The sequence below is a fragment of the Salmo salar genome, chromosome 05, assembly GCF_965601325.2.
Source record: "Salmo salar chromosome 05, fSalSal1, whole genome shotgun sequence".
Lineage (NCBI taxonomy): Eukaryota > Metazoa > Chordata > Actinopteri > Salmoniformes > Salmonidae > Salmo > Salmo salar.
The window spans coordinates 15099268-15120998 of NC_138295.1; the positions used below are offsets into that span (position 1 = coordinate 15099268).

A 21731-nucleotide genomic window follows, 5' to 3' on the forward strand; every position below is an offset into this window, starting at 1 on the left:
ATGATCCTCCATAGTGTTGATGATCCTCCATAGTGTTGATGATCCTCCATAGTGTTAGATGATACTCCATAGTGTTAGATAATCCTCCATAGTGTTAGATGATCCTCCATAGTGTTGATGATCCTCCATAGTGTTGATGATCCTCCATAGTGTTAGATGATCCTCCATAGTGATTGATAATCCTCCATAGTGTTGATGATCCTCCATAGTGTTGATGATCCTCCATAGTGTTGATGATCCTCCATAGTGTTGATGATCCTCCATAGTGTTAGATGATCCTCTATAGTGTTAGATGATCCTCCATAGTGTTAGATGATCCTCCATAGTGTTGATGATCCTCCATAGTGTTGGTGATCCTCCATAGTGTTAGATGATCCTCCATAGTGTTAGATGATCCTCCATAGTGTTGATGATCCTCCATAGTGTTTGATGATCCTCCATAGTGTTGATGATCCTCCATAGTGTTGATGATCCTCCATAGTGTTGATGATCCTCCATAGTGTTGATGATCCTCCATAGTGTTGATGATCCTCCATAGTGTTAGATGATACTCCATAGTGTTAGATAATCCTCCATAGTGTTAGATGATCCTCCATAGTGTTGATGATCCTCCATAGTGTTGATGATCCTCCATAGTGTTAGATGATCCTCCATAGTGTTAGATAATCCTCCATAGTGTTGATGATCCTCCATAGTGTTGATGATCCTCCATAGTGTTGATGATCCTCCATAGTGTTAGATGATCCTCTATAGTGTTAGATGATCCTCCATAGTGTTAGATGATCCTCCATAGTGTTGATGATCCTCCATAGTGTTGATGATCCTCCATAGTGTTGATGATCCTCCATAGTGTTAGATGATCCTCCATAGTGTTAATGATCCTCCATAGTGTTGGTGATCCTCCATAGTGTTAGATGATCCTCCATAGTGTTAGATGATCCTCCATAGTGTTAGATGATCCTCCATAGTGTTGATGATCCTCCATAGTGTTGATGATCCTCCATAGTGTTGATGATCCTCCATAGTGATAGATGATCCTCCATAGTGTTAGATGATCCTCCATAGTGTTAGATAATCCTCCATAGTGTTGATGATCCTCCATACTGTTGATGATCCTCCATAGTGTTGATGATCCTCCATAGTGTTGATGATCCTCCATAGTGTTAGATGATCCTCCATAGTGTTGATGCTCCTCCATAGTGTTGGTGATCCTCCATAGTGTTAGATGATCCTCCATAGTGTTGATGATCCTCCATAGTGTTTGATGATCCTCCATAGTGTTGATGATCCTCCATAGTGTTGATGATCCTCCATAGTGTTGATGATCCTCCATAGTGGTGATGATCCTCCATAGTGTTGATAATCCTCCATAGTGTTAGATGATCCTCCATAGTGTTAGATGATCCTCCATAGTGTTAGATGATCCTCCATAGTGTTGATGATCCTCCATAGTGTTGATGATCCTCCATAGTGTTGATGATCCTCCATAGTGTTAGATGATACTCCATAGTGTTAGATAATCCTCCATAGTGTTAGATGATCCTCCATAGTGTTGATGATCCTCCATAGTGTTGATGATCCTCCATAGTGTTAGATGATCCTCCATAGTGATTGATAATCCTCCATAGTGTTGATGATCCTCCATAGTGTTGATGATCCTCCATAGTGTTGATGATCCTCCATAGTGTTGATGATCCTCCATAGTGTTGATGATCCTCCATAGTGTTAGATGATACTCCATAGTGTTAGATAATCCTCCATAGTGTTAGATGATCCTCCATAGTGTTGATGATCCTCCATAGTGTTGATGATCCTCCATAGTGTTAGATGATCCTCCATAGTGTTAGATAATCCTCCATAGTGTTGATGATCCTCCATAGTGTTGATGATCCTCCATAGTGTTGATGATCCTCCATAGTGTTGATGATCCTCCATAGTGTTAGATGATCCTCTATAGTGTTAGATGATCCTCCATAGTGTTAGATGATCCTCCATAGTGTTGATGATCCTCCATAGTGTTGATGATCCTCCATAGTGTTGATGATCCTCCATAGTGTTAGATGATCCTCCATAGTGTTAATGATCCTCCATAGTGTTGGTGATCCTCCATAGTGTTAGATGATCCTCCATAGTGTTAGATGATCCTCCATAGTGTTAGATGATCCTCCATAGTGTTGATGATCCTCCATAGTGTTGATGATCCTCCATAGTGTTGATGATCCTCCATAGTGATAGATGATCCTCCATAGTGTTAGATGATCCTCCATAGTGTTAGATAATCCTCCATAGTGTTGATGATCCTCCATACTGTTGATGATCCTCCATAGTGTTGATGATCCTCCATAGTGTTGATGATCCTCCATAGTGTTAGATGATCCTCCATAGTGTTGATGCTCCTCCATAGTGTTGGTGATCCTCCATAGTGTTAGATGATCCTCCATAGTGTTGATGATCCTCCATAGTGTTTGATGATCCTCCATAGTGTTGATGATCCTCCATAGTGTTGATGATCCTCCATAGTGTTGATGATCCTCCATAGTGGTGATGATCCTCCATAGTGTTGATAATCCTCCATAGTGTTAGATGATCCTCCATAGTGTTAGATGATCCTCCATAGTGTTAGATGATCCTCCATAGTGTTGATGATCCTCCATAGTGTTGATGATCCTCCATAGTGTTGATGATCCTCCATAGTGTTAGATGATACTCCATAGTGTTAGATAATCCTCCATAGTGTTAGATGATCCTCCATAGTGTTGATGATCCTCCATAGTGTTGATGATCCTCCATAGTGTTAGATGATCCTCCATAGTGATTGATAATCCTCCATAGTGTTGATGATCCTCCATAGTGTTGATGATCCTCCATAGTGTTGATGATCCTCCATAGTGTTGATGATCCTCCATAGTGTTAGATGATCCTCTATAGTGTTAGATGATCCTCCATAGTGTTAGATGATCCTCCATAGTGTTGATGATCCTCCATAGTGTTGGTGATCCTCCATAGTGTTAGATGATCCTCCATAGTGTTAGATGATCCTCCATAGTGTTGATGATCCTCCATAGTGTTTGATGATCCTCCATAGTGTTGATGATCCTCCATAGTGTTGATGATCCTCCATAGTGTTGATGATCCTCCATAGTGTTGATGATCCTCCATAGTGTTGATGATCCTCCATAGTGTTAGATGATACTCCATAGTGTTAGATAATCCTCCATAGTGTTAGATGATCCTCCATAGTGTTGATGATCCTCCATAGTGTTGATGATCCTCCATAGTGTTAGATGATCCTCCATAGTGTTAGATAATCCTCCATAGTGTTGATGATCCTCCATAGTGTTGATGATCCTCCATAGTGTTGATGATCCTCCATAGTGTTAGATGATCCTCTATAGTGTTAGATGATCCTCCATAGTGTTAGATGATCCTCCATAGTGTTGATGATCCTCCATAGTGTTGATGATCCTCCATAGTGTTGATGATCCTCCATAGTGTTAGATGATCCTCCATAGTGTTAATGATCCTCCATAGTGTTGGTGATCCTCCATAGTGTTAGATGATCCTCCATAGTGTTAGATGATCCTCCATAGTGTTAGATGATCCTCCATAGTGTTGATGATCCTCCATAGTGTTGATGATCCTCCATAGTGTTGATGATCCTCCATAGTGATAGATGATCCTCCATAGTGTTAGATGATCCTCCATAGTGTTAGATAATCCTCCATAGTGTTGATGATCCTCCATACTGTTGATGATCCTCCATAGTGTTGATGATCCTCCATAGTGTTGATGATCCTCCATAGTGTTAGATGATCCTCCATAGTGTTGATGCTCCTCCATAGTGTTGGTGATCCTCCATAGTGTTAGATGATCCTCCATAGTGTTGATGATCCTCCATAGTGTTTGATGATCCTCCATAGTGTTGATGATCCTCCATAGTGTTGATGATCCTCCATAGTGTTGATGATCCTCCATAGTGGTGATGATCCTCCATAGTGTTGATAATCCTCCATAGTGTTAGATGATCCTCCATAGTGTTAGATGATCCTCCATAGTGTTAGATGATCCTCCATAGTGTTGATGATCCTCCATAGTGTTGATGATCCTCCATAGTGTTGATGATCCTCCATAGTGTTAGATGATACTCCATAGTGTTAGATAATCCTCCATAGTGTTAGATGATCCTCCATAGTGTTGATGATCCTCCATAGTGTTGATGATCCTCCATAGTGTTAGATGATCCTCCATAGTGATTGATAATCCTCCATAGTGTTGATGATCCTCCATAGTGTTGATGATCCTCCATAGTGTTGATGATCCTCCATAGTGTTGATGATCCTCCATAGTGTTAGATGATCCTCTATAGTGTTAGATGATCCTCCATAGTGTTAGATGATCCTCCATAGTGTTGATGATCCTCCATAGTGTTGATGATCCTCCATAGTGTTGATGATCCTCCATAGTGTTAGATGATCCTCCATAGTGTTAGTGATCCTCCATAGTGTTGGTGATCCTCCATAGTGTTGGTGATCCTCCATAGTGTTAGATGATCCTCCATAGTGTTAGATGATCCTCCATAGTGTTGATGATCCTCCATAGTGTTGATGATCCTCCATAGTGTTGATGATCCTCCATAGTGTTGATGATCCTCCATAGTGTTAGATGATCCTCCATAGTGTTAGATAATCCTCCATAGTGTTAGATAATCCTCCATACTGTTGATGATCCTCCATAGTGTTGATGATCCTCCATAGTGTTGATGATCCTCCATAGTGTTAGATGATCCTCCATAGTGTTGATGCTCCTCCATAGTGTTGGTGATCCTCCATAGTGTTAGATGATCCTCCATAGTGTTGATGATCCTCCATAGTGTTTGATGATCCTCCATAGTGTTGATGATCCTCCATAGTGTTGATGATCCTCCATAGTGTTGATGATCCTCCATAGTGGTGATGATCCTCCATAGTGTTGATAATCCTCCATAGTGTTAGATGATCCTCCATAGTGTTAGATGATCCTCCATAGTGTTAGATGATCCTCCATAGTGTTGATGATCCTCCATAGTGTTGATGATCCTCCATAGTGTTGATGATCCTCCATAGTGTTGATGATCCTCCATAGTGCTGATGATCCTCCATAGTGTTAGATGATCCTCCATAGTGTTAATGATCCTCCATAGTGTTGGTGATCCTCCATAGTGTTGATGATCCTCCATAGTGTTTGATGATCCTCCATAGTGTTGATGATCCTCCATAGTGTTGATGATCCTCCATAGTGTTGATGATCCTCCATAGTGTTGATGATCCTCCATAGTGTTGATGATCCTCCATAGTGTAGATGATACTCCATAGTGTTAGATAATCCTCCATAGTGTTAGATTATCCTCCATAGTGTTGATGATCCTCCATAGTGTTGATGATCCTCCATAGTGTTAGATGATCCTCCATAGTGTTAGATAATCCTCCATAGTGTTGATGATCTTCCATAGTGTTGATGATCCTCCATAGTGTTGATGATCCTCCATAGTGTTGATGATCCTCCATAGTGTTAGATGATCCTCTATAGTGTTAGATGATCCTCCATAGTGTTAGATGATCCTCCATAGTGTTGATGATCCTCCATAGTGTTGATGATCCTCCATAGTGTTGATGATCCTCCATAGTGTTAGATGATCCTCCATAGTGTTAATGATCCTCCATAGTGTTGGTGATCCTCCATAGTGTTAGATGATCCTCCATAGTGTTAGATGATCCTCCATAGTGTTAGATGATCCTCCATAGTGTTGATGATCCTCCATAGTGTTGATGATCCTCCATAGTGTTGATGATCCTCCATAGTGATAGATGATCCTCCATAGTGTTAGATGATCCTCCATAGTGTTAGATAATCCTCCATAGTGTTGATGATCCTCCATACTGTTGATGATCCTCCATAGTGTTGATGATCCTCCATAGTGTTGATGATCCTCCATAGTGTTAGATGATCCTCCATAGTGTTGATGCTCCTCCATAGTGTTGGTGATCCTCCATAGTGTTAGATGATCCTCCATAGTGTTGATGATCCTCCATAGTGTTTGATGATCCTCCATAGTGTTAGATGATCCTCCATAGTGTTAGATGATCCTCCATAGTGTTGATGATCCTCCATAGTGTTGATGATCCTCCATAGTGTTGATGATCCTCCATAGTGTTAGATGATCCTCCATAGTGTTAATGATCCTCCATAGTGTTGGTGATCCTCCATAGTGTTAGATGATCCTCCATAGTGTTAGATGATCCTCCATAGTGTTAGATGATCCTCCATAGTGTTGATGATCCTCCATAGTGTTGATGATCCTCCATAGTGTTGATGATCCTCCATAGTGTTAGATGATCCTCCATAGTGTTAGATGATCCTCCATAGTGTTAGATAATCCTCCATAGTGTTGATGATCCTCCATAGTGTTGATGATCCTCCATAGTGTTGATGATCCTCCATAGTGTTGATGATCCTCCATAGTGTTAGATGATCCTCCATAGTGTTGATGCTCCTCCATAGTGTTGGTGATCCTCCATAGTGTTAGATGATCCTCCATAGTGTTGATGATCCTCCATAGTGTTTGATGATCCTCCATAGTGTTGATGATCCTCCATAGTGTTGATGATCCTCCATAGTGTTGATGATCCTCCATAGTGGTGATGATCCTCCATAGTGTTGATAATCCTCCATAGTGTTAGATGATCCTCCATAGTGATAGATGATCCTCCATAGTGTTAGATGATCCTCCATAGTGTTGATGATCCTCCATAGTGTTGATGATCCTCCATAGTGTTGATGATCCTCCATAGTGTTGATGATCCTCCATAGTGTTAGATGATCCTCCATAGTGTTAATGATCCTCCATAGTGTTGGTGATCCTCCATAGTGTTAGATGATCCTCCATAGTGTTAGATGATCCTCCATAGTGTTAGATGATCCTCCATAGTGTTGATGATCCTCCATAGTGTTGATGATCCTCCATAGTGTTGATGATCCTCCATAGTGTTAGATGATCCTCCATAGTGTTAGATGATCCTCCATAGTGTTAGATAATCCTCCATAGTGTTGATGATCCTCCATACTGTTGATGATCCTCCATAGTGTTGATGATCCTCCATAGTGTTGATGATCCTCCATAGTGTTAGATGATCCTCCATAGTGTTAGATGATCCTCCATAGTGTTAGATGATCCTCCATAGTGGGTGATGATCCTCCATAGTGTTAGATGATCCCCCATAGTGTTAGATGATCCTCCATAGTGTTAGATGATCCTCCATAGTGTTAAATGATCCTCCATAGTGTTAGATGATCCTCCATAGTGTTAGATGATCCTCCATAGTGTTGATGATCCTCCATAGTGTTTGATGATCCTCCATAGTGTTGATGATCCTCCATAGTGTTGATGATCCTCTATAGTGTTGATGATCCTCCATAGTGTTAGATGATCCTCCATAGTGTTAGATGATCCTCCATAGTGTTAGATGATCCTCCATAGTGTTAGATAATCCTCCATAGTGTTGATGATCCTCCATAGTGTTGATGATCCTCCATAGTGTTGGTGATCCTCCAAAGTGTTGATAATCCTCCATAGTGTTAGATGATCCTCCATAGTAGGTGATGATCCTCCATAGTGTTAGATGATCCCCCATAGTGTTAGATGATCCTCCATAGTGTTTGATGATCCTCCATAGTGTTAGATGATCCTCCATAGTGTTGATGATCCTCCATTGTGTTAGATAATCCTCCATAGTGTTGATGATCCTCCATAGTGTTGATGATCCTCCATACTGTTGATGATCCTCCATAGTGTTGATGATCCTCCATAGTGTTTGATGATCCTCCATAGTGTTGATGATCCTCCATAGTGTTGATGATCCTCCATAGTGTTGATGATCCTCCATAGTGTTAGATGATCCTCCATAGTGTTAGATGATCCTCCATAGTGTTAGATGATCCTCCATAGTGTTAGATAATCCTCCATAGTGTTGATGATCCTCCATAGTGTTGATGATCCTCCATAGTGTTGATGATCCTCCATAGTGTTTGATGATCCTCCATAGTGTTAGATGATCCTCCATAGTGTTGATGATCCTCCATAGTGTTTGATGATCCTACATAGTGTTGATGATCCTCCATAGTGTTGATGATCCTCCATAGTGTTAGATGATCCTCCATAGTGTTGGTGATCCTCCATAGTGTTAGATGATCCTCCATAGTGTTGATGATCCTCCATAGTGTTTGATGATCCTCCATAGTGTTGATGATCCTCCATAGTGTTGATGATCCTCCATAGTGTTAGATGATCCTCCATAGTGTTGGTGATCCTCCATAGTGTTAGATGATCCTCCATAGTTGTGATGATCCTCCATAGTGTTGATGATCCTCCATAGTGTTAGATGATCCTCCATAGTGTTAGATGATCCTCCATAGTGTTGATGATCCTCCATAGTGTTGGTGATCCTCCATAGTGTTAGATGATCCTCCATAGTGTTAGATGATCCTCCATAGTGTTGATGATCCTCCATAGTGTTGATGATCCTCCATAGTGTTAGATGATCTTCCATAGTGTTGATGATCCTCCATAGTGTTGATGATCCTCCATAGTGTTGATGATCCTCCATAGTGTTGATGACACTCCATAGTGTTGATGACCCTCCATAGTGTTGATGATCCTCCATAGTGTTAGATGATCCTCCATAGTGTTAGATGATCCTCCATAGTGTTAGATGATCCTCCATAGTGATGATGATCCTCCATAGTGTTTGATGATCCTCCATAGTGTTGAAGATCCTCCATAGTGTTGATGATCCTCCATAGTGTTGAAGATCCTCCATAGTGTTGATGATCCTCCATAGTGTTGATGATCCTCCATAGTGTTAGATGATCCTCCATAGTGTTAGATAATCCTCCATAGTGTTGATGATCCTCCATACTGTTGATGATCCTCCATAGTGTTGATGATCCTCCATAGTGTTGATGATCCTCCATAGTGTTAGATGATCCTCCATAGTGTTGATGATCCTCCATAGTGTTGGTGATCCTCCATAGTGTTAGATGATCCTCCATAGTGTTAGATGATCCTCCATAGTGTTGATGATCCTCCATAGTGTTTGATGATCCTCCATATTGTTGATGATCCTCCATAGTGTTGATGATCCTCCATAGTGTTGATGATCCTCCATAGTGTTGATGATCCTCCATAGTGTTGATGATCCTCCATAGTGTTAGATGATACTCCATAGTGTTAGATAATCCTCCATAGTGTTAGATGATCCTCCATAGTGTTGATGATCCTCCATAGTGTTGATGATCCTCCATAGTGTTAGATGATCCTCCATAGTGTTAGATAATCCTCCATAGTGTTGATGATCCTCCATAGTGTTGATGATCCTCCATAGTGTTGATGATCCTCCATAGTGTTAGATGATCCTCTATAGTGTTAGATGATCCTCCATAGTGTTAGATGATCCTCCATAGTGTTGATGATCCTCCATAGTGTTGATGATCCTCCATAGTGTTGATGATCCTCCATAGTGTTAGATGATCCTCCATAGTGTTAATGATCCTCCATAGTGTTGGTGATCCTCCATAGTGTTAGATGATCCTCCATAGTGTTAGATGATCCTCCATAGTGTTGATGATCCTCCATAGTGTTGATGATCCTCCATAGTGTTGATGATCCTCCATAGTGTTGATGATCCTCCATAGTGATAGATGATCCTCCATAGTGTTAGATGATCCTCCATAGTGTTAGATAATCCTCCATAGTGTTGATGATCCTCCATACTGTTGATGATCCTCCATAGTGTTGATGATCCTCCATAGTGTTGATGATCCTCCATAGTGTTAGATGATCCTCCATAGTGTTGATGCTCCTCCATAGTGTTGGTGATCCTCCATAGTGTTAGATGATCCTCCATAGTGTTGATGATCCTCCATAGTGTTTGATGATCCTCCATAGTGTTGATGATCCTCCATAGTGTTGATGATCCTCCATAGTGTTGATGATCCTCCATAGTGGTGATGATCCTCCATAGTGTTGATAATCCTCCATAGTGTTAGATGATCCTCCATAGTGTTAGATGATCCTCCATAGTGTTAGATGATCCTCCATAGTGTTGATGATCCTCCATAGTGTTGATGATCCTCCATAGTGTTGATGATCCTCCATAGTGTTAGATGATACTCCATAGTGTTAGATAATCCTCCATAGTGTTAGATGATCCTCCATAGTGTTGATGATCCTCCATAGTGTTGATGATCCTCCATAGTGTTAGATGATCCTCCATAGTGATTGATAATCCTCCATAGTGTTGATGATCCTCCATAGTGTTGATGATCCTCCATAGTGTTGATGATCCTCCATAGTGTTGATGATCCTCCATAGTGTTAGATGATCCTCTATAGTGTTAGATGATCCTCCATAGTGTTAGATGATCCTCCATAGTGTTGATGATCCTCCATAGTGTTGATGATCCTCCATAGTGTTGATGATCCTCCATAGTGTTAGATGATCCTCCATAGTGTTAATGATCCTCCATAGTGTTGGTGATCCTCCATAGTGTTGGTGATCCTCCATAGTGTTAGATGATCCTCCATAGTGTTAGATGATCCTCCATAGTGTTGATGATCCTCCATAGTGTTGATGATCCTCCATAGTGTTGATGATCCTCCATAGTGTTGATGATCCTCCATAGTGTTGATGATCCTCCATAGTGTTAGATAATCCTCCATAGTGTTAGATAATCCTCCATACTGTTGATGATCCTCCATAGTGTTGATGATCCTCCATAGTGTTGATGATCCTCCATAGTGTTAGATGATCCTCCATAGTGTTGATGCTCCTCCATAGTGTTGGTGATCCTCCATAGTGTTAGATGATCCTCCATAGTGTTGATGATCCTCCATAGTGTTTGATGATCCTCCATAGTGTTGATGATCCTCCATAGTGTTGATGATCCTCCATAGTGTTGATGATCCTCCATAGTGATGATGATCCTCCATAGTGTTGATAATCCTCCATAGTGTTAGATGATCCTCCATAGTGTTAGATGATCCTCCATAGTGTTAGATGATCCTCCATAGTGTTGATGATCCTCCATAGTGTTGATGATCCTCCATAGTGTTGATGATCCTCCATAGTGTTGATGATCCTCCATAGTGTTAGATGATCCTCCATAGTGTTAATGATCCTCCATAGTGTTGGTGATCCTCCATAGTGTTGATGATCCTCCATAGTGTTTGATGATCCTCCATAGTGTTGATGATCCTCCATAGTGTTGATGATCCTCCATAGTGTTGATGATCCTCCATAGTGTTGATGATCCTCCATAGTGTTAGATGATACTCCATAGTGTTAGATAATCCTCCATAGTGTTAGATGATCCTCCATAGTGTTGATGATCCTCCATAGTGTTGATGATCCTCCATAGTGTTAGATGATCCTCCATAGTGTTAGATAATCCTCCATAGTGTTGATGATCCTCCATAGTGTTGATGATCCTCCATAGTGTTGATGATCCTCCATAGTGTTGATGATCCTCCATAGTGTTAGATGATCCTCTATAGTGTTAGATGATCCTCCATAGTGTTAGATGATCCTCCATAGTGTTGATGATCCTCCATAGTGTTGATGATCCTCCATAGTGTTGATGATCCTCCATAGTGTTAGATGATCCTCCATAGTGTTAATGATCCTCCATAGTGTTGGTGATCCTCCATAGTGTTAGATGATCCTCCATAGTGTTAGATGATCCTCCATAGTGTTAGATGATCCTCCATAGTGTTGATGATCCTCCATAGTGTTGATGATCCTCCATAGTGTTGATGATCCTCCATAGTGATAGATGATCCTCCATAGTGTTAGATGATCCTCCATAGTGTTAGATAATCCTCCATAGTGTTGATGATCCTCCATACTGTTGATGATCCTCCATAGTGTTGATGATCCTCCATAGTGTTGATGATCCTCCATAGTGTTAGATGATCCTCCATAGTGTTGATGCTCCTCCATAGTGTTGGTGATCCTCCATAGTGTTAGATGACCCTCCATAGTGTTAGATGATCCTCCATAGTGTTAGATGATCCTCCATAGTGTTAGATAATCCTCCATAGTGTTGATGATCCTCCATAGTGTTGATGATCCTCCATAGTGTTGGTGATCCTCCAAAGTGTTGATAATCCTCCATAGTGTTAGATGATCCTCCATAGTAGGTGATGATCCTCCATAGTGTTAGATGATCCCCCATAGTGTTAGATGATCCTCCATAGTGTTTGATGATCCTCCATAGTGTTGATGATCCTCCATAGTGTTGATGATCCTCCATAGTGTTGATGATCCTCCATAGTGTTAGATGATCCTCCATAGTGTTAGATGATCCTCCATAGTGTTAGATGATCCTCCATAGTGTTAGATAATCCTCCATAGTGTTGATGATCCTCCATAGTGTTGATGATCCTCCATAGTGTTGGTGATCCTCCAAAGTGTTGATAATCCTCCATAGTGTTAGATGATCCTCCATAGTAGGTGATGATCCTCCATAGTGTTAGATGATCCCCCATAGTGTTAGATGATCCTCCATAGTGTTTGATGATCCTCCATAGTGTTATATGATCCTCCATAGTGTTGATGATCCTCCATTGTGTTAGATAATCCTCCATAGTGTTGATGATCCTCCATAGTGTTGATGATCCTCCATAGTGTTGATGATCCTCCATAGTGTTGATGATCCTCCATAGTGTTAGATGATCCTCCATAGTGTTAGATGATCCTCCATAGTGTTAGATAATCCTCCATAGTGTTGATGATCCTCCATAGTGTTGATGATCCTCCATAGTGTTGATGATCCTCCATAGTGTTGATGATCCTCCATAGTGTTAGTTGATCCTCCATAGTGTTAGATGATCCTCCATAGTGTTGGTGATCCTCCATAGTGTTAGATGATCCTCCATAGTTGTGATGATCCTCCATAGTGTTGATGATCCTCCATAGTGTTAGATGATCCTCCATAGTGTTAGATGATCCTCCATAGTGTTGATGATCCTCCATAGTGTTGGTGATCCTCCATAGTGTTAGATGATCCTCCATAGTGTTAGATGATCCTCCATAGTGTTGATGATCCTCCATAGTGTTGATGATCCTCCATAGTGTTAGATGATCTTCCATAGTGTTGATGATCCTCCATAGTGTTGATGATCCTCCATAGTGTTGATGATCCTCCATAGTGTTGATGACCCTCCATAGTGTTGATGACCCTCCATAGTGTTGATGATCCTCCATAGTGTTAGATGATCCTCCATAGTGTTAGATGATCCTCCATAGTGTTGATGATCCTCCATAGTGTTTGATGATCCTCCATAGTGTTGATGTTCCTCCATAGTGTTGATGATCCTCCATAGTGTTGATGATCCTCCATAGTGTTGATGATCCTCCATAGTGTTGATGATCCTCCATAGTGTTAGATGATACTCCATAGTGTTAGATAATCCTCCATAGTGTTAGATGATCCTACATAGTGTTGATGATCCTCCATAGTGTTGATGATCCTCCATAGTGTTGATGATCCTCCATAGTGTTGGTGATCCTCCATAGTGTTAGATGACCCTCCATAGTGTTAGATGATCCTCCATAGTGTTGATGATCCTCCATAGTGTTGATGATCCTCCATAGTGTTGATGATCCTCCATAGTGTTAGATGATCCTCCATAGTGTTAGATGATCCTCCGTAGTGTTAGATAATCCTCCATAGTGTTGATGATCCTCCATACTGTTGATGATCCTCCATAGTGTTGATGATCCTCCATAGTGTTGATGATCCTCCATAGTGTTGATGATCCTCCATAGTGTTGATGATCCTCCATAGTGTTGATGACCCTCCATAGTGTTGATGACCCTCCATAGTGTTGATGATCCTCCATAGTGTTAGATGATCCTCCATAGTGTTAGATGATCCTCCATAGTGTTGATGATCCTCCATAGTGTTTGATGATCCTCCATAGTGTTGATGTTCCTCCATAGTGTTGATGATCCTCCATAGTGTTGATGATCCTCCATAGTGTTGATGATCCTCCATAGTGTTGATGATCCTCCATAGTGTTAGATGATACTCCATAGTGTTAGATAATCCTCCATAGTGTTAGATGATCCTACATAGTGTTGATGATCCTCCATAGTGTTGATGATCCTCCATAGTGTTGATGATCCTCCATAGTGTTGGTGATCCTCCATAGTGTTAGATGACCCTCCATAGTGTTAGATGATCCTCCATAGTGTTGATGATCCTCCATAGTGTTGATGATCCTCCATAGTGTTGATGATCCTCCATAGTGTTAGATGATCCTCCGTAGTGTTAGATGATCCTCCGTAGTGTTAGATAATCCTCCATAGTGTTGATGATCCTCCATACTGTTGATGATCCTCCATAGTGTTGATGATCCTCCATAGTGTTGATGATCCTCCATAGTGTTAGATGATCCTCCATAGTGTTAGATGATCCTCCATAGTGTTAGATGATCCTCCATAGTGGGTGATGATCCTCCATAGTGTTAGATGATCCCCCATAGTGTTAGATGATCCTCCATAGTGTTAGATGATCCTCCATAGTGTTAAATGATCCTCCATAGTGTTGATGATCCTCCATTGTGTTAGATAATCCTCCATAGTGTTGATGATCCTCCATAGTGTTGATGATCCTCCATAGTGTTAGATGATCCTCCATAGTGTTGATGATCCTCCATAGTGTTGGTGATCCTCCATAGTGTTAGATGATCCTCCATAGTGTTTGATGATCCTCCATAGTGTTGATGATCCTCCATAGTGTTGATGATCCTCCATAGTGTTAATGATCCTCCATAGTGTTGGTGATCCTCCATAGTGTTAGATGATCCTCCATAGTGTTAGATGATCCTCCATAGTGTTAGATGATCCTCCATAGTGTTGATGATCCTCCATAGTGTTGATGATCCTCCATAGTGTTGATGATCCTCCATAGTGTTAGATGATCCTCCATAGTGTTAGATGATCCTCCATAGTGTTAGATAATCCTCCATAGTGTTGATGATCCTCCATACTGTTGATGATCCTCCATAGTGTTGATGATCCTCCATAGTGTTGATGATCCTCCATAGTGTTAGATGATCCTCCATAGTGTTGATGATCCTCCATAGTGTTGGTGATCCTCCATAGTGTTAGATGATCCTCCATAGTGTTAGATGATCCTCCATAGAGTTGATGATCCTCCTTAGTGTTTGATGATCCTCCATAGTGTTGATGATCCTCCATAGTGTTGATGATCCTCCATAGTGTTGATGATCCTCCATAGTGTTGATGATCCTCCATAGTGTTAGATGATACTCCATAGTGTTAGATAATCCTCCATAGTGTTAGATGATCCTCCATAGTGTTGATGATCCTCCATAGTGTTGATGATCCTCCATAGTGTTAGATGATCCTCCATAGTGTTAGATAATCCTCCATAGTGTTGATGATCCTCCATACTGTCGATGATCCTCCATAGTGTTGATGATCCTCCATAGTGTTGGTGATCCTCCATAGTGTTAGATGATCCTCCATAGTGTTAGATGATCCTCCATAGTGTTGATGATCCTCCATAGTGTTGATGATCCTCCATAGTGTTGATGATCCTCCATAGTGTTGATGATCCTCCATAGTGTTAGATGATCCTCTATAGTGTTAGATGATCCTCCATAGTGTTAGATGATCCTCCATAGTGTTGATGATCCTCCATAGTGTTGATGATCCTCCATAGTGTTGATGATCCTCCATAGTGTTGATGATCCTCCATAGTGTTAGATGATCCTCCATAGTGTTAATGATCCTCCATAGTGTTGGTGATCCTCCATAGTGTTAGATGATCCTCCATAGTGTTAGATGATCCTCCATAGTGTTAGATGATCCTCCATAGTGTTGATGATCCTCCATAGTGTTGATGATCCTCCATAGTGTTAGATGATCCTCCATAGAGTTGATGATCCTCCTTAGTGTTTGATGATCCTCCATAGTGTTGATGATCCTCCATAGTGTTGATGATCCTCCATAGTGTTGATGATCCTCCATAGTGTTGATGATCCTCCATAGTGTTAGATGATACTCCATAGTGTTAGATAATCCTCCATAGTGTTAGATGATCCTCCATAGTGTTGATGATCCTCCATAGTGTTGATGATCCTCCATAGTGTTAGATGATCCTCCATAGTGTTAGATAATCCTCCATAGTGTTGATGATCCTCCATACTGTCGATGATCCTCCATAGTGTTGATGATCCTCCATAGTGTTGGTGATCCTCCATAGTGTTAGATGATCCTCCATAGTGTTAGATGATCCTCCATAGTGTTAGATGATCCTCCATAGTGTTGATGATCCTCCATAGTGTTGATGATCCTCCATAGTGTTGATGATCCTCCATAGTGTTAGATGATCCTCTATAGTGTTAGATGATCCTCCATAGTGTTAGATGATCCTCCATAGTGTTGATGATCCTCCATAGTGTTGATGATCCTCCATAGTGTTGATGATCCTCCATAGTGTTGATGATCCTCCATAGTGTTAGATGATCCTCCATAGAGTTGATGATCCTCCTTAGTGTTTGATGATCCTCCATAGTGTTGATGATCCTCCATAGTGTTGATGATCCTCCATAGTGTTGATGATCCTCCATAGTGTTGATGATCCTCCATAGTGTTAGATGATACTCCATAGTGTTAGATAATCCTCCATAGTGTTAGATGATCCTCCATAGTGTTGATGATCCTCCATAGTGTTGATGATCCTCCATAGTGTTAGATGATCCTCTATAGTGTTAGATGATCCTCCATAGTGTTAGATGATCCTCCATAGTGTTGATGATCCTCCATAGTGTTGATGATCCTCCATAGTGTTGATGATCCTCCATAGTGTTGATGATCCTCCATAGTGTTAGATGATCCTCTATAGTGTTAGATGATCCTCCATAGTGTTAGATGATCCTCCATAGTGTTGATGATCCTCCATAGTGTTGATGATCCTCCATAGTGTTGATGATCCTCCATAGTGTTGATGATCCTCCATAGTGTTGATGATCCTCCATAGTGTTAATGATCCTCCATAGTGTTGGTGATCCTCCATAGTGTTAGATGATCCTCCATAGTGTTAGATGATCCTCCATAGTGTTAGATGATCCTCCATAGTGTTGATGATCCTCCATAGTGTTGATGATCCTCCATAGTGTTGATGATCCTCCATAGTGTTAGATGATCCTCCATAGTGTTAGATGATCCTCCATAGTGTTAGATAATCCTCCATAGTGTTGATGATCCTCCATAGTGTTGATGATCCTCCATAGTGTTGATGATCCTCCATAGTGTTAGATGATCCTCCATAGTGTTGATGCTCCTCCATAGTGTTGGTGATCCTCCATAGTGTTAGATGATCCTCCATAGTGTTAGATGATCCTCCATAGTGTTGATGATCCTCCATAGTGTTTGATGATCCTCCATAGTGTTGATGATCCTCCATGGTGTTGATGATCCTCCATAGAGTTGATGATCCTCCATAGTGGTGATGATCCTCCATAGTGTTAGATGATCCTCCATAGTGTTAGATGATCCTCCATAGTGTTAGATGATCCTCCATAGTGTTAGATGATCCTCCATAGTGTTGATGATCCTCCATAGTGTTGATGATCCTCCATAGTGTTGATGATCCTCCATAGTGTTGATGATCCTCCATAGTGTTAGATGATCCTCCATAGTGTTAATGATCCTCCATAGTGTTGGTGATCCTCCATAGTGTTAGATGATCCTCCATAGTGTTAGATGATCCTCCATAGTGTTAGATGATCCTCCATAATGTTGATGATCCTCCATAGTGTTGATGATCCTCCATAGTGTTGATGATCCTCCATAGTGTTAAATGATCCTCCATAGTGTTAGATGATCCTCCATAGTGTTAGATAATCCTCCATAGTGTTGATGATCCTCCATACTGTTGATGATCCTCCATAGTGTTGATGATCCTCCATAGTGTTGATGATCCTCCATAGTGTTAGATGATCCTCCATAGTGTTGATGATCCTCCATAGTGTTGGTGATCCTCCATAGTGTTAGATGATCCTCCATAGTGTTAGATGATCCTCCATAGTGTTTGATGATCCTCCATAGTGTTGATGATCCTCCATAGTGTTGATGATCCTCCATAGTGTTGATGATCCTCCATAGTGTTGATGATCCTCCATAGTGTTAGATGATACTCCATAGTGTTAGATAATCCTCCATAGTGTTAGATGATCCTCCATAGTGTTGATGATCCTCCATAGTGTTGATGATCCTCCATAGTGTTGATGATCCTCCATAGTGTTGGTGATCCTCCATAGTGTTAGATGATCCTCCATAGTGTTAGATGATCCTCCATAGTGTTGATGATCCTCCATAGTGTTGATGATCCTCCATAGTGTTGATGATCCTCCATAGTGTTAGATGATCCTCCATAGTGTTAGATGATCCTCCATAGTATTAGATAATCCTCCATAGTGTTGATGATCCTCCATACTGTTGATGATCCTCCATAGTGTTGATGATCCTCCATAGTGTTGATGATCCTCCATAGTGTTAGATGATCCTCCATAGTGTTGATGATCCTCCATAGTGTTGATGATCCTCCATAGTGTTGATGATCCTCCATAGTGTTGATGATCCTCCATAGTGTTAGATGATCCTCTATAGTGTTAGATGATCCTCCATAGTGTTAGATGATCCTCCATAGTGTTGATGATCCTCCATAGTGTTGATGATCCTCCATAGTGTTGATGATCCTCCATAGTGTTGATGATCCTCCATAGTGTTAGATGATCCTCCATAGTGTTAATGATCCTCCATAGTGTTGGTGATCCTCCATAGTGTTAGATGATCCTCCATAGTGTTAGATGATCCTCCATAGTGTTGATGATCCTCCATAGTGTTGATGATCCTCCATAGTGTTGATGATCCTCCATAGTGTTAGATGATCCTCCATAGTGTTAGATGATCCTCCATAGTGTTAGATAATCCTCCATAGTGTTGATGATCCTCCATACTGTTGATGATCCTCCATAGTGTTGATGATCCTCCATAGTGTTGATGATCCTCCATAGTGTTAGATGATCCTCCATAGTGTTGATGCTCCTCCATAGTGTTGGTGATCCTCCATAGTGTTAGATGATCCTCCATAGTGTTAGATGATCCTCCATAGTGTTGATGATCCTCCATAGTGTTTGATGATCCTCCATAGTGTTGATGATCCTCCATGGTGTTGATGATCCTCCATAGTGTTGATGATCCTCCATAGTGGTGATGATCCTCCATAGTGTTGATAATCCTCCATAGTGTTAGATGATCCTCCATAGTGTTAGATGATCCTCCATAGTGTTAGATGATCCTCCATAGTGTTGATGATCCTCCATAGTGTTGATGATCCTCCATAGTGTTGATGATCCTCCATAGTGTTGATGATCCTCCATAGTGTTAGATGATCCTCCATAGTGTTAATGATCCTCCATAGTGTTGGTGATCCTCCATAGTGTTAGATGATCCTCCATAGTGTTAGATGATCCTCCATAGTGTTAGATGATCCTCCATAGTGTTGATGATCCTCCATAGTGTTGATGATCCTCCATAGTGTTAGATGATCCTCCATAGTGTTAGATGATCCTCCATAGTGTTAGATAATCCTCCATAGTGTTGATGATCCTCCATACTGTTGATGATCCTCCATAGTGTTGATGATCCTCCATAGTGTTGATGATCCTCCATAGTGTTAGATGATCCTCCATAGTGTTGATGATCTTCCATAGTGTTGGTGATCCTCCATAGTGTTAGATGATCCTCCATAGTGTTAGATGATCCTCCATAGTGTTTGATGATCCTCCATAGTGTTGATGATCCTCCATAGTGTTGATGATCCTCCATAGTGTTGATGATCCTCCATAGTGTTGATGATCCTCCATAGTGTTAGATGATACTCCATAGTGTTAGATAATCCTCCATAGTGTTAGATGATCCTCCATAGTGTTGATGATCCTCCATAGTGTTGATGATCCTCCATAGTGTTGATGATCCTCCATAATGTTGGTGATCCTCCATAGTGTTAGATGATCCTCCATAGTGTTAGATGATCCTCCATAGTGTTGATGATCCTCCATAGTGTTGATGATCCTCCATAGTGTTGATGATCCTCCATAGTGTTAGATGATCCTCCATAGTGTTAGATGATCCTCCATAGTGTTAGATAATCCTCCATAGTGTTGATGATCCTCCATACTGTTGATGATCCTCCATAGTGTTGATGATCCTCCATAGTGTTAGATGATCCTCCATAGTGTTAGATGATCCTCCATAGTGTTAAATGATCCTCCATAGTGTTAGATGATCCTCCATAGTGTTAGATGATCCTCCATAGTGTTGATGATCCTCCATAGTGTTTGATGATCCTCCATAGTGTTGATGATCCTCCATAGTGTTGATGATCCTCTATAGTGTTGATGATCCTCCAAAGTGTTGATGATCCTCCATAGTGTTGATGATCCTCCATAGTGTTAGATGATCCTCCATAGTGTTAGATGATCCTCCATAGTGTTAGATAATCCTCCATAGTGTTGATGATCCTCCATACTGTTGATGATCCTCCATAGTGTTGATGATCCTCCATAGTGTTGATGATCCTCCATAGTGTTGATGATCCTCCATAGTGTTAGATGATCCTCCATAGTGTTGATGATCCTCCATAGTGTTGGTGATCCTCCATAGTGTTAGATGATCCTCCATAGTGTTAGATGATCCTCCATAGTGTTTGATGATCCTCCATAGTGTTGATGATCCTCCATAGTGTTGATGATCCTCCATAGTGTTGATGATCCTCCATAGTGTTGATGATCCTCCATAGTGTTAGATGATACTCCATAGTGTTAGATAATCCTCCATAGTGTTAGATGATCCTCCATAGTGTTGATGATCCTCCATAGTGTTGATGATCCTCCATAGTGTTGATGATCCTCCATAGTGTTGGATGATCCTCCATAGTGTTAGATGATCCTCCATAGTGTTAGATGATCCTCCATAGTGTTGATGATCCTCCATAGTGTTGATGATCCTCCATAGTGTTGATGATCCTCCATAGTGTTAGATGATCCTCCATAGTGTTGATGATCCTCCATAGTGTTGATGATCCTCCATAGTGTTGATGATCCTCCATAGTGTTGATGATCCTCCATAGTGTTGATGATCCTCCATAGTGTTAGATGATACTCCATAGTGTTAGATAATCCTCCATAGTGTTAGATGATCCTCCATAGTGTTGATGATCCTCCATAGTGTTGATGATCCTCCATAGTGTTGATGATCCTCCATAATGTTGGTGATCCTCCATAGTGTTAGATGATCCTCCATAGTGTTAGATGATCCTCCATAGTGTTGATGATCCTCCATAGTGTTGATGATCCTCCATAGTGTTGATGATCCTCCATAGTGTTAGATGATCCTCCATAGTGTTAGATGATCCTCCATAGTGTTAGATAATCCTCCATAGTGTTGATGATCCTCCATACTGTTGATGATCCTCCATAGTGTTGATGATCCTCCATAGTGTTGATGATCCTCCATAGTGTTAGATGATCCTCCATAGTGTTAGATGATCCTCCATAGTGTTAAATGATCCTCCATAGTGTTAGATGATCCTCCATAGTGT

At 41.0% G+C, this 21731-nt stretch overlaps 1 protein-coding gene across 3 annotated transcripts in view; it reads left to right on the forward strand.

The window, feature by feature from the left end:
• The window catches only part of LOC106604262 (actin filament-associated protein 1-like 1), a 171894-nt gene that overhangs the window by 117771 nt on the left and 32392 nt on the right, over window positions 1–21731 (forward strand). The gene's annotated exons all lie outside the window — the stretch shown is intronic.